The sequence below is a fragment of the Homalodisca vitripennis genome, unplaced genomic scaffold (assembly GCF_021130785.1).
Source record: "Homalodisca vitripennis isolate AUS2020 unplaced genomic scaffold, UT_GWSS_2.1 ScUCBcl_2382;HRSCAF=7084, whole genome shotgun sequence".
Lineage (NCBI taxonomy): Eukaryota > Metazoa > Arthropoda > Insecta > Hemiptera > Cicadellidae > Homalodisca > Homalodisca vitripennis.
This window is the reverse complement of record NW_025778494.1, coordinates 13,778-27,074: the sequence shown is the minus strand read 5'-3', so window position 1 is coordinate 27,074 and position 13,297 is coordinate 13,778.

Sequence of the window (13,297 nt, the reverse complement as noted above, 5' to 3'; positions counted from 1 at the left end):
ATGCCCATTTGTACGTACAATTCTATAGGAACTGTGCCCGTTTGTTATTCTATAGGACAATTTTTGAAAATGTCTTGTGTTTTTTACAGTCCCAGGAGACCTCTAGAAAAAATAAGTCACGAGAAAAAGAATAGTTCAATACTGGTATTTTAACCCTTATAATACCCTCCCATTTCGACCTCCACGAAAACTAGCGCGGTTGGAAATTGCTTAATTTCTTAGGGGAATATTCCTGTAGCAATTTCAAGGGAAAACAAGTTGTGTACTTGTTTTTAAAATGCATATTGGTCTCAGTTCTCAGTCTATCAAGCTGTATAGATGTGTTTAGGTCTCTATTGTATTTCATCAGTATTGCACATTATATAATCATGCTACAAGAAATAGTGCAACTACAAGAGCTCATTTGATGATTTTGTTTGATTAACCAATAGTTATAAAAAATAAATTTAATTGACCCCATGGTAAACACAGCACAATAAAACATAAATGCTGAGCTGGTTTTTGGTTGGTTGTTGTTTCTGGCCGTTCTCAGTAGTCAGTAGTCAGTTCTCACTCTAGCTATTCAAGATTCTCAGGTGTTGGCGCAAGAGAGATAGCGATGTTAGTGTGTTTTGAGTTTGAGTGATAAGGAATCTGTGTTTTTTTATAGTTATTATAATATTTGTAACTTTCCTCAAAACGTTTTAGTCGATACAAGATTGATAATGGAAGAAGATATACAATTGAAGAATGATATTATTTTATCTGATGAAGAGGAATCTATAACAGGGACAGGTATGTGGATGATCATGCTTGATGCTCAATGGTACAGGCAGTGTATTATAAAATAACCTGCAAATAAATGTCTAAATCTGTAATTCATTTGTCCATGATGACGTGAAATTGATTGGATTTGTTTAACACTGCCTGAACGGGCTTAAAATGTAAACAAATTAAAACAGTTTTTCTTATATTTAGCCTACATTGATTAAATTAACATATAGTGGGATTGACTCCATAGTTTCTAGAAAAAGAAGGGTACATTGTTGAGGTTAAGTATTTTTATTATGACAGCTTGTGGATTCACACCAACAAAAACACTGTAATTTATTTTCAAATATAGGCTATAACAGTTTAATTTTGAATGAGATCAACTTTGTTGAGAAATTTGAAAATGGTATGACTGGATTTACCATATTATCATTATCTAAAAAAATGTAACTTTGGTTAGTCATCTATGTCTAACAGTGTTCAATGCAAAATGTGTCTCCCTATTATAATGAAATACCTGTGGTACCAAATATAGATTTAGGCTAGTGTGACAGGATAGTAATATTCAATTTAACTTGAATGAGGAAAATTTATTATTTTCGGGTACGGTCCAATAAGCGGACCCGGTTTTTTATATCGAAATTGGCAAACGATATTACTTAATCATAACCATCGATATAATCAATCGATACTGATGAATTATTTTTAACAACTTAAATAATCTATATGAACAGCTGTAAACACTTTCAAATAATACAATTAAGGTAATATTTTAAATTTCACGTAACATTGTGTATTAAAATGGCCGTCAATCTTAGGAAGCTTCACGAAATTGCTTTAAAAGACGATAAAATATGTTTTTTATGGCTTCAGGATGTTGGGTTAGTACCTAAGAATCCATTATGTGATATTTGTGGAAAGGTAACAAATGTAACTGTCAGAGGAGCTAACATGGTCGTCTTCAGATGCAAAAAAAGAAGGTAATGGTGGACACAACTTTAGTAAAAACTTTTTCGTTCTGTTTCATTTAGTTAAAGTTATGAGTTATGGTTATGTTCATTTATTATTTGTTATCATTAAATTCACATTTTAATTTAAACATATGATTGTTATTACTTTTATATCGATTGATAGTCTATGATTCGATATGCGAATATTAGGTATCGATGATTATATTCTTCGATATAAAAAACCGGGTCCGCTTATTGGACCGTACCCTTATTTTCTGCACCATTATAAGCAGCCACCATTAAAATCGAATCATGAGTATTGATTAGGAATATTGAAACTATTGAATACAACATTTGATTTATAGATATTCATAATTAATCATTGCCAGTTGTTTTTTGCTTTATTTATGGGGTAGGGTACGATAAGCGGACCCGGTTTTTTATATCGAAATTGGCAAACGATATTACTTAATCATAACCATCGATACAATCAATCGATACTGATTAATTATTTTGATCAATTAACTTAAATAATCTATATCAGCAGCCGTAAACACTATAAAATAATACAAGTAAGGTGATATTTCAATTTTATGTAAGTAACATTTGATTATTAAAAATGACAGTCAATTTTAGAAAACCACACAACATTGCTTTGGAAGATGATAAGACATGTTTTTCATGACTTCAACATGTAGGACTCGTGCGGAAAACCCATTATGTGAAATTTGTGGGAAAGAAACAACTGTAACTGTGAGAGGAGCAAATATGGCCGTCTTCAGTTTTCCTAATTTTGGTTATAATAATTTTTTTGATTACTGTAAATATTAGGTCCATATTTTAATTTAACACATATGATTGTTATTGAGAACTATAGATACTTTATATCGATTGATAGTCTAGGATTTGAGATGCGAATATTAGGTATCGATGATTACATTCTTCGATATAAAAAACCGGGTTCGCTTATAGTACCCTACCCTATTTATGTATTAAGTAGGCTAGTGACAGCAGCAAGAACAATGCAATTATTGTCTCAAATTGTATTTTCAAACAACATTGAACAATGTTTTAAACTGATACAAGATAATGACCTTGCTCGGCTGCAGTGTAATTAACGGCCAACCACGACAATAAAATCATAATTAATCATGATTACAAATATCTATATTATCGAATACAACATTTGACCTATATAAAATCATTGCCAGCTGTTTTTATTTCATTTATGTACTATAAGGCTGGTGACATCGGTTAGAACAATGGGAATGAACAGGCAAATATTGGCACAAAATGTTTTTTTTAATTGATTAAAGTTTTAAATGGTTGTAAGAAAGTACGTACTACATAAGAAATAAACACTAATAAATAAAGTTTTCCAAAACGGAAAGAATAGGTGGTAGATTCCGTTAGGAAATTTTCCCAAAATGAACTAAATTCACTCTCTCAAATATCTATTACTTTATTTGGTACGACATCTTGTTTTCTGTTTTCAGTATTAGAGGGTCATGAATATCGATAATTCAATATCATTCGATAATCATGATTTAATTGTGTTGGTGGCCGCTTATTATAATGCAGCCCCTTACTGCTTTAAATCTGCAGTGTACAGTTTGTAGTATAAGAAATAGGAACTAGAATTAAAGGTGGAAGTCAAATAGTGTATTGCTACATGAAAAGTCAGGACAAACACAACGTTGCAAAAAATGCACTTGAAAAGATTTTTTAACGTTCTAAATTTGGCATTATGAATTTATTGGAAACCTTACTATTTCAGTAGGTATCAAACAAATTATGATTTTTTTAAATTAGTTAATGTAGTTTTAATAGCATCAGTGCCTACCTGCAGTATTAGGCCTACCATTTCAGATTGGCTAAAGTAATCATAATTACTAGGCTACTGCTCAAACATAGTTGAAATAAAGTTTAATTATTTTATATAATCTAAAACAAATACATTTCTTTTACATATAAAATTATAGCTTCACTATAACACAAATTTAAAAAACTAAATTCAGTTCAACATTATTGCTCAAAATCATTCAAAGTAAAAACACTTGTTTGGTATTTGACTAATGGCAGCAAGTACAATGACGATGTAGCCTGCTACATATGTTCTTTTAGTGTCACAAGTTTTAGTATAATGATCAGGTAGCCATTAGAAAATAAGAAACACAAAAATTAAGGTAGAAATCCTTCATTAACATTGCTGAGCAATAACAAGGTTCATGCATAGTCAACACATTACCACTGTCTGGTGCATAACAGTCAATTCGCTCCTGTACATAATGACTAACTAGTGCAGGGGTTCTCATCCTTTTTGAACCTATGAACCGCATTTTGTGTTCAAAATTTTGACGGGAAACGTAAATTTCATTTGGGGGCGAGGTGTTGAACACCACTAAGTAAATAGGACATGTTACCTGTAAAATGCTGTGGTTTTATTGTATGGTATTCCTGATCAAATATTTGATAAACAGTAAATTTATTCTTCCACTAATAAAAGTATGACAGGAAGACAAACAGTAACGTAAAGTAAAAACTAAATCAAAATACAGTATTTTTGATCGCTTTATAAAGTCTGCGGACAAGTGTAATCAGCCTTTCTGCTCTCTGCCCAATCTGCTGTTCTTACTTATTTCAATGTTGTAATGGATGCAATTGTAAAAAGAGTGCTTCCGTGATAACGAGGCTGATAAAAAAAAAAAAATAGTGTAGGAATTAAAATAAATGTTATCTAAAGTGTTTGGAAGTAAGCCACTGTGTGCCATGTGTGATGTTCGCTGAATCAATTAAATCATCAAAAATATTAAGTGAAAATTAAACGGAATCCAAATATTATTGACTCAAGGATAAACTGGTAAGCTTTTTTAAACTAAAATGTCAGGCTCTGAAAAATCAAATAGGAAATATCACTAAAATGATGAAAAGTAATACTAACCAAAATGCTCTTCATTAAACATTTTTCAGTTAGAGAACAATACGTCATACAATAGCAGAAGAATTGATACTTCCTGCTGCTATTGATATCGTTTCACGGGTGATAAGTCCCCAAGAAGCTTTAAAGATAAAAAATATCCCACTGTTAAATGACTTGATAGCACGAAGAATTTAACAAGCTTTAAATCAAAATAAAAAAGAAGCAAGGGAAGTTCAGAAATGTGACCATTTTATTAAAAAAAAGGAAGAAGATAATGATTAAAAATTACATTTCTCACAGTTTAGATAGTCAGATATTTTAAGAAATCAGAGTAATAACTTGAACTTTCAAAATAAGTGCGAGTAATAGAGACAAAGTTAAGTTAGTTAGGTTTTCTTCCAAAAATTAACCATCAATATTGTTGATAAATTTATGCAAACACAATAAAAACCATTTATATTCTGGCATGTCAAAATAAATGACTAAAAACAGTATCTAGGCTATTGTAAAGAAATTCAAAATGATCATTTTCTTTTAGTACATGAAGGGTTAAAAGAATATTTATTTTCACCATTAGTAAATACAATAACAGATTCTGCACTTTCAAAATTAGGCTAATTTTGGAAAAATATAAGTTGACATGATTTTGGTCATTGCACATTTTTTATATTTTTTCCCGCATTTATTTCCTGAATGTGGTAGTAGGTACTCCTTTAAGTGGCATGCTGCATTTTTATGGATAAAGAGTGATTCTTTGTTGGCAATACGGTATAATATAGATGGAAAAATAATATACATTTTGGGAATTAACTGTTTAGCGTAATTAGAATATTCTGTTTTCGAAACCTGCACTTTGGGTTAAGGACAAGTCTCCAAACATCTAATGATGGTTTTCATTTGATATGGTGAAACACTTTTGCATACTTATATGAGAATGGAATATATAAGACGGTAAACTGTTTATCGGAGTTTTTGTTACATCGTTATCATCTCCTATCTGTTTTGATGTTTATAAAATTGATTTAGAGCTCTTTTATAAATGTGATTTGTGTCGGTATGATGAAAAATATAAGATATGGCACATTTTGGCTCGCAATTTTATACCAGCAAAGATTCTGTCTTAATGACTGATGTTTTTATAGGAGTAAAGGTATATTTTAGTACAGTTTTGCTAACATAATCGTACCATGATGGATACTGTGGTATTGCATGCCGTTTATAGGTTAATGATTTTTAAATCAATGGAAAAGATGATGCCTGTTCATCTGATAACTATTTATATGATGTAAATTTACATAACTGGTATGTAGCATACTAATCTTTCACTTATAGTATACTTATCTTGTGTCTCCTGAAAGAATGGTTTGACATCATCTCTAAATGTGATAAAAATGGCAAATGTTACACTTTTAAATCTATATATGTAAAAGGCAAGGTCCTCACATATATTCACTCGCTCATCACTAAATCTCCCAACTTTCCGATAACCTAAAAATTTGAAATTTCTGTAGAGATTGAAATGAGGTTTTATCTAGAAGAACTGTATTTTGTTCTCTATGTCCTACAACAATGAAATTTGACGTGTGTCTAATATTCTTAGCAGGCAAATACAAGATTTTTCATAAAGCTCAACTATCAATATGGATTGAAATAAGGTTGCAACGCCCAGAAGAACTATATTTTTGTTTTTACAATCTCCCAATATCCCAGAAAGATGGAGTTTGACACACATAACACATGACTTACATAGAATATCAAAGCATTTTCATAAAACTCTACCCGTAGGGGTTGAAATTAGGTTTGCACCTATAAGAACTATAATTAGTTTTCAACTTCCCAGAAAGGTGAAAATTGACACACATGTATTATGCCCTCAACAGAGTACTGGCACTGGAAATACTGTAGGCCAGATTACAATGGTCAGAATTAGTCACTTTTATATGATAGATTTTCAAGACCTATTTATGTGTATATTTTCTTGATCAGGGCAACAAAGCATAAATTAAATAATACCTTAGACTGTAAGTAAATTACAATTACAGGAAGTAGTGGGTTTTTGACCAATGTAAACTTTTCAGATCAATTCATATATATTCTTGACCAGTGAAACATTACTGTGGCACCAGAAGTTGTTTCCAATGGTCAAAAATAGCAACTTTTTCATCAAAAGTTACTATTTACTTTCTAGAGCAACAAAATATTTTTGTTTGAATACCCTTTGGCAAATTGGAATGGATATAAACTCAATATATTTTTGTTTGAATACCCTTTGGCAAATTGGAATGGATATAAACTCAATATTTGTACTGAATCAATCCAAACCATCAATAATCTATATTATGTGTAGAACATATATGTGCCCTTATACATGATAACAATGCAAACTCTACTACGGCACTAGGAATAGATTTCGATGCTTGGAAGTAGTTACTGTTTGACCGAAGTAGACTTTTCAAACTCAATGATAGGGAAACCCTGAATTAACTATTTCTACAAGTCTTCCACAAATCAGACTGCTGGTATAAATATAGATGAGTAAGTGTTAATGTAATAGATTAAAAAATAGTTCATTGAAAAGTTACATTTGGGTTTGCTTTTTTTAGAGGACGCAATTTTATTTTATTTTTTACTTCAATGAGGGGTTAGTAAAAGTTTAATTTCAAGTTTGTGAAGTCGCCACTCATGTCTCTCGGCCGTCATCTTGTAAAAAGGGGTGCAAAAGGTTTTTTATGTATCTTACAAACCAAAAACCTTTTAAAAACATTTCTTGGTGCTAATAACATTTTCTATAAATTTACTCCTGTAAATTTTTGTCATAAAATTAAAAAAGTTATTAACAAAAAAGGGTGAAAATTTGGGACAAATTTATAGTTTTATATCAATAAAGGATAAAATTGTACATATATATATATATATACATATACATATATATATATATATACATATACAAGTAGATAGTAATATGGGGTTCCTGGCGCACTTTCGGAGCCGACCGAAAAGCAATGTAAAATACTGTTCAATGTACCATAAAGGAAGCTGAGAAATAACACAGCAAATCTCAATGAAAAATTAACCGAATCTACAGTCGTTCGTCTCCAAAAGCGATCGGTACATTACTATCTACTCTGTGGAATGAAAAATTAACCAAATCTGAGCTTCTACTTTCTTAAGCTGTGCTTTGTAAAATGTTGTCAAATCTGCTACGAATAAAGGATTTATCTTAATAAAATTTAATCAATTTAAAACATTTTTACTAAAAACATACTGTACTTTAATAAAAAACTTTTCTACTAAATAAACAACATGAACTCACCAAGCTCTCTTCAGTTTCTAGCATTTCAAAAACTTACAAAGAAAGACAATTTTAACGAGTTCAACGAATTACCAAAACATTTTAAAGAACAGTTGATACTTTCCTTAAATGATACAGAATTCAAAGAACTTGTAAAGTCTTTTGCAGAAAAAACGTCTAATGGAGTGTTTTACTATCGGCAAAAAACTAAAAAAGTAAGGGATTACATATTTAATATAATTACGAAAGATATTGAAAAGAAAGTAAAAAATAAACAAACAGAGAGTTTTCATCGTTTTTTTATGACATTTTTCCCATATTATACGTCCTTTCAAGATAATCAAGACTTAATTGATGAATTTCTTAGGAATTTTTGTGAGTATCAAGATTTATCAACACAATTCATTAAAGAGCATTATAGAATTTTTCTTATAGAATATAGCCACATTTTGTGTGAAACAAAAGGTATTACTGTAGATAATATTCCATGTGATTCCTATGAAGAAAGACACCAACTATGGTTATCAAAACAGTACTATGACGTGGGGAGGGACTGCAAGTTTTAGAGTTAAGACTTTATTCTACAAAGTTAATTGTTATAATTTCTTTATCTTTAATAGTCTTCTTTCCAGTAACAACCAAGTGTAATTTTTCATTTTTGTTTAATTCTTTAATCTTTTTCTCATCCAAAACAGTCAAAAATCTGTTCGGTAAGTGTACTTTACAATCTTCCAACTCGGCAATTATTGTAAACCCGAATTTATCTTTCATTTTCTCCAAATTCAAGATTCTATGTTTCTTCCTTTCTTCCAATTCATTTAACTTCTTATACTCTTTAAACTTACATTCTCCAATATCATTTAACTCTTTCAAGAACTCCATTTAAATAGAAAAAATTCAAAGTCAAAAAGTGCAAAACCATTTCTCGGTCGACCTTTTCTCCTCCCTCTGTCTCTTTCTCTCTCCCTCTCTTTTTATGCCTATGACACGATCACTTCTGCCGTTTATAGGCTAGGATCTATATTCAGGCTAGAGAGAGAGAGAAGAGCGAGATACGGATAGAGAAATGGTTCCGGAATACGATCTGAATACTTCTGAACTTGGTGTTTCTCCGCTATGGCCACTCGCATTGAAACAGTTCAGAAGTAAACTTCCTAACCGACCAAACCGAATTCGCGGACATATATACTCAGCAACACAATACAACAGCCCATCGAGAAGTAAAAATTTAAGAAATTAATTTAAAATATAATTTGAACATTACAAGTAACAAAATGTACGCATATTTAAAATAGGTAAAATTATCTAACATTTTTAAAAAGAAAATGTTATAATAGTAAACGGGAACACAATTTTTATTCTTAAAAGAAAATCTGCATTACCGACATTTTAGTTCCGAAAGATTGCGCTGTGTGTATCAATGACAGTCGAGGTGTGCTACTACAGACCGACCATCACGATAATCGCTTCGCCTGCGTCATATCCGTAGTGATATCACGCCGTGAGAGGCGCAATCGTTGGTTTACAAGCACCATTTAGTTAAATAAATTTTTCTATCTAAATGGAGCGCGATAAAATATCATGTCCGTTCTGCAAAATAGAAATTTTAAGAAAAAACTATGATCGCCATTATAATTCTAAAAGTCATGAAAAAAACAAGCAAATTTACAATAATGAACTAAATTATTTAAGACAGTGGGCTAGAGAAAATAAAATTGCCGATCACGAAAACATGTTTAATATTGAGAAATTACGTGAATTAAAGAGAAATTTCAAAGTTGAAAAGAAAAATCTCGACCTATTTAATGATGAAAAACTTCATTCAATAGCTGAAAAGTTGGCTATCGGTACTAACGATAAAACCAAGTCTGAAATGATCGAAGAAATTGATAAAACTCTTAAAGTAAAATCCGAAAATATCATTGATGTAGAAGTTTTATCCTCAATACACGGTCTTTTCAAGCAATACATTTTTAACAAACTTGAACGACAATTCCATGTCAATTTACAAATATCTTTCAATTATGCGGTCAGAAATTAAAAGTTTAATCGAGAAATTTCAAGAAAATGTTAAAAATATGAAGGGCTATCTCTCTTTGGAATGTGAATACGAACGAACTTTAGTGAATGGTGAACCGCAAACATGTCTAATGTATTTTACTATCAAAGCAGACGAAATCTTTGACGTAAACGACTTTATTACTAAGCAATTTAATAAATTAACACATCGAGAACAAACGAATAATCCAAATAAAGGTTCCGGATGGACATTTAAAAGTTGTAAACAACTAGTTTTGAGCCTTAACAAACACGAAATGATGAATGCAGGATCATACATCGATTTACCAAAGAATATCAAAGATAAAAAAGCTTGTATAAATATAAAAAATAGAGATGATTTTTGCTTTATTTACTCAATAAGATGTGCTATTGAAAAACCAGAAAGAGACTGTGAACGTGTAAAGCAATACGAAAAATTTGTGAATGACGAAATATTTTGAGGTTTTGAGTATCCAATGTCTCTGAAAGATATACAAATATTTGAAAAACGAAGCTACAATTCCAAGTATAAGTATCCAACAATGTCTATCAATGTCTACAGTTTTGATGAAAATATTAACATTGTTCCGTTACAAATTTCTGAAAAATATGACGCTGAAACAAACATTGATTTATTGTATGTTAAACAAGATGATAAATCTCATTATGTTTTGATAACCGATTTAAATAAGCTTGTTTCTTCGCAGTTGTCTAAACATAAAGAAAGAAAATTTTTGTGTAGAAGATGTTTAAGCCATTTTTACAAATCTGGAGATTTAACAGATCACTTAGAAATTTGTAAAAATCATGAAGTTTGTAAGCCAATTATGCCATTTCCAGGTCAAACAACTAAATTTACTAATTATCAAAAGAAATTTAACCATCCGTACGTAATTTATATGGACTTTGAGAGCATATTAGAAAAAATTCCGACATGCAAGAACAATCCACAAAGATCGACTACAACCAAGATTCAGAGGCACATTCCTTATGGTTTTACTCTATATTTAGTGTCGAATGTGACCAATCGCATGTACAAACCGATATGTTATCGTGCCAAAAATGAAGAAGATTTTAAAAACGTCCCGACAAAATTGTTTGAAGAACTCAATAAATTATCGAAATACATAGCGAAAAAATATAATTCTAAGAACATGAAACCTATGAAATTGACAGAAGAAGAAGAAATTTCGTATCAAAATTCAAACGTTTGTCATATCTGTGAATGGTCTGCTTATGATGTTGGGTCAATTCAGTATGGTTTTACTCCTGATAGTTGGAAAGATAAGAGTTATAATAAAGTGAGAGATCATTGTCATTTAACCGGCAAGTTTCGAGGCGCAGCTCATGCATGTTGCAATCTAAATTTGAAATTTCCTCAGAATATTCCTGTTTTCTGCCACAATATGTCAAATTACGATACTCATTTGTACATAAAAGAATTGGCTAAACAATATGGAAATGTTGATTTGATTGCAAACACCGATGAAAAATATATAAATTATTCTGTAAATTCTGGATATGGCTATGAATTCGAAGGTGATAAGCCAAGAAAATTCATCAAGTTTTCGTTTGTAGACACGTTCAGATTCATGGCCTCGTCTATAGAAAAGTTAGCTAAAAATCTAAAGAGAGAAGACTTCAAACATACAAATCATTTTATACAAGATGGACTGAATGAGATAATAGAAAGACAGCCAAATGACGACGACGAGATTTTTAAAATTCTATCTGGAAAAGGAATATTTCCCTATGAATTTATCGACAGTATTGAAAAACTTGATTACACAGAAGAATTGAGAATTCAAGATTTCTATTCACTTTTGACAGATGAGAGCATATCTGAGAAAGATTTTCAACACTACTTAAATGTTTGGAACAAATTAAAAGAGAAAAATCTAGGAAATTACTCTGATCTCTATAACATTCAAGATGTTCTATTGCTCGCTGATATCTTTGAAAATTTTAGGAATATTTGTTTGAATTGCTATAAACTCGATCCGGCACACTATCTAACAGCTCCCAGTCTCGCATGGGACGCAATGTTAAAATTAACGAAGATAGAATTACAATTAATTAGTGATTATAATATGTATTTGATGATCGAAAAAGGTATTCGCGGAGGCATTTCTCAGTGTATTAAACGATATGTGAAAGCAAATAACAAATATTTAAAAGATTTTGATAAGACAAAGCCCGAAAACTATTTACTCTATCTCGATGCAAACAACCTTTATGGGTATGGTCTTATGCAAAAACTGCCGTTTAGTGATATCAAGTGGTTGGATCCTAAAACGTATACAAAAGAAGAGTGGCAAGAAACAATTTTAGAACTCACTGGCGACGAAGATTATGGCTATATTCTCGAAGTCGATCTTGGATATCCAACAAATTTACACGAACATCACAAGGATTTACCTCTTGCTCCCGAACATTATAAAAAACAAACTTTGCACAACTCTACTGGATAAAACTGAATACGTTGTTCATTCGAGAAATTTGAAATTCTATCTGGAACAAGGAATGGTGTTAAAACATGTGAATAGAGTTATCGCATTCGATCAGAAGCCTTTTATGAAAGAATACATTGATTTTAACACAAACATGAGAACCAAAGCTACAAGCGACTTTGAAAAGGATTTTTATAAGCTGATGAACAACTCAGTTTTTGGAAAAAGTATGGAAAATGTGAGAAACAGATGTGATATTAAGCTTGGAAATGAAGAATTTTCAATGAAACAAGCTAAGAAAACAAATTTCAAATGCTTTAACATCTTTGACGACAACTGTATAGCGAGTCACATGTATAAACAAAAGGTTAAATTTAACAAACCGATTTACATAGGATTTTCAGTTCTCGACCTCTCAAAATTGCTAATGTACGAGTTTTATTACAACAAATTAAAGAAGTTTGATCCAGATTTGAATCTGTGTTACATGGATACAGACAGTTATTTTCTAGAATTGAAACGAGATCCTTTTAAAATTATTAAAGAAAATATAGATGACTTTGATACAAGTGATTATCCAAAAGATCATGAATGTTTCACTACTAAAAATAAGAAGGTAATAGGGAAATTCAAAGATGAGTTAAATAGCGAAGTTTTAGAAGAATTTTGTGGTTTAAGGTCTAAGATGTACTCGTACAAATATCTAGATAAAAACCCAGTTAGGTGTAAAGGAATTAAGAGAAGCGTTGTAAATAAAACAATAAATATCGAAAACTTGAAAAGATGTTTGTTCGAAGATAAAGAAGAATTTAGGGAGATGACAGTAATCAAAAGCTATAAACATGAGTTGTACACTGTTACCATAAACAAGCTGGCACTGAACGCTAAAGATGAT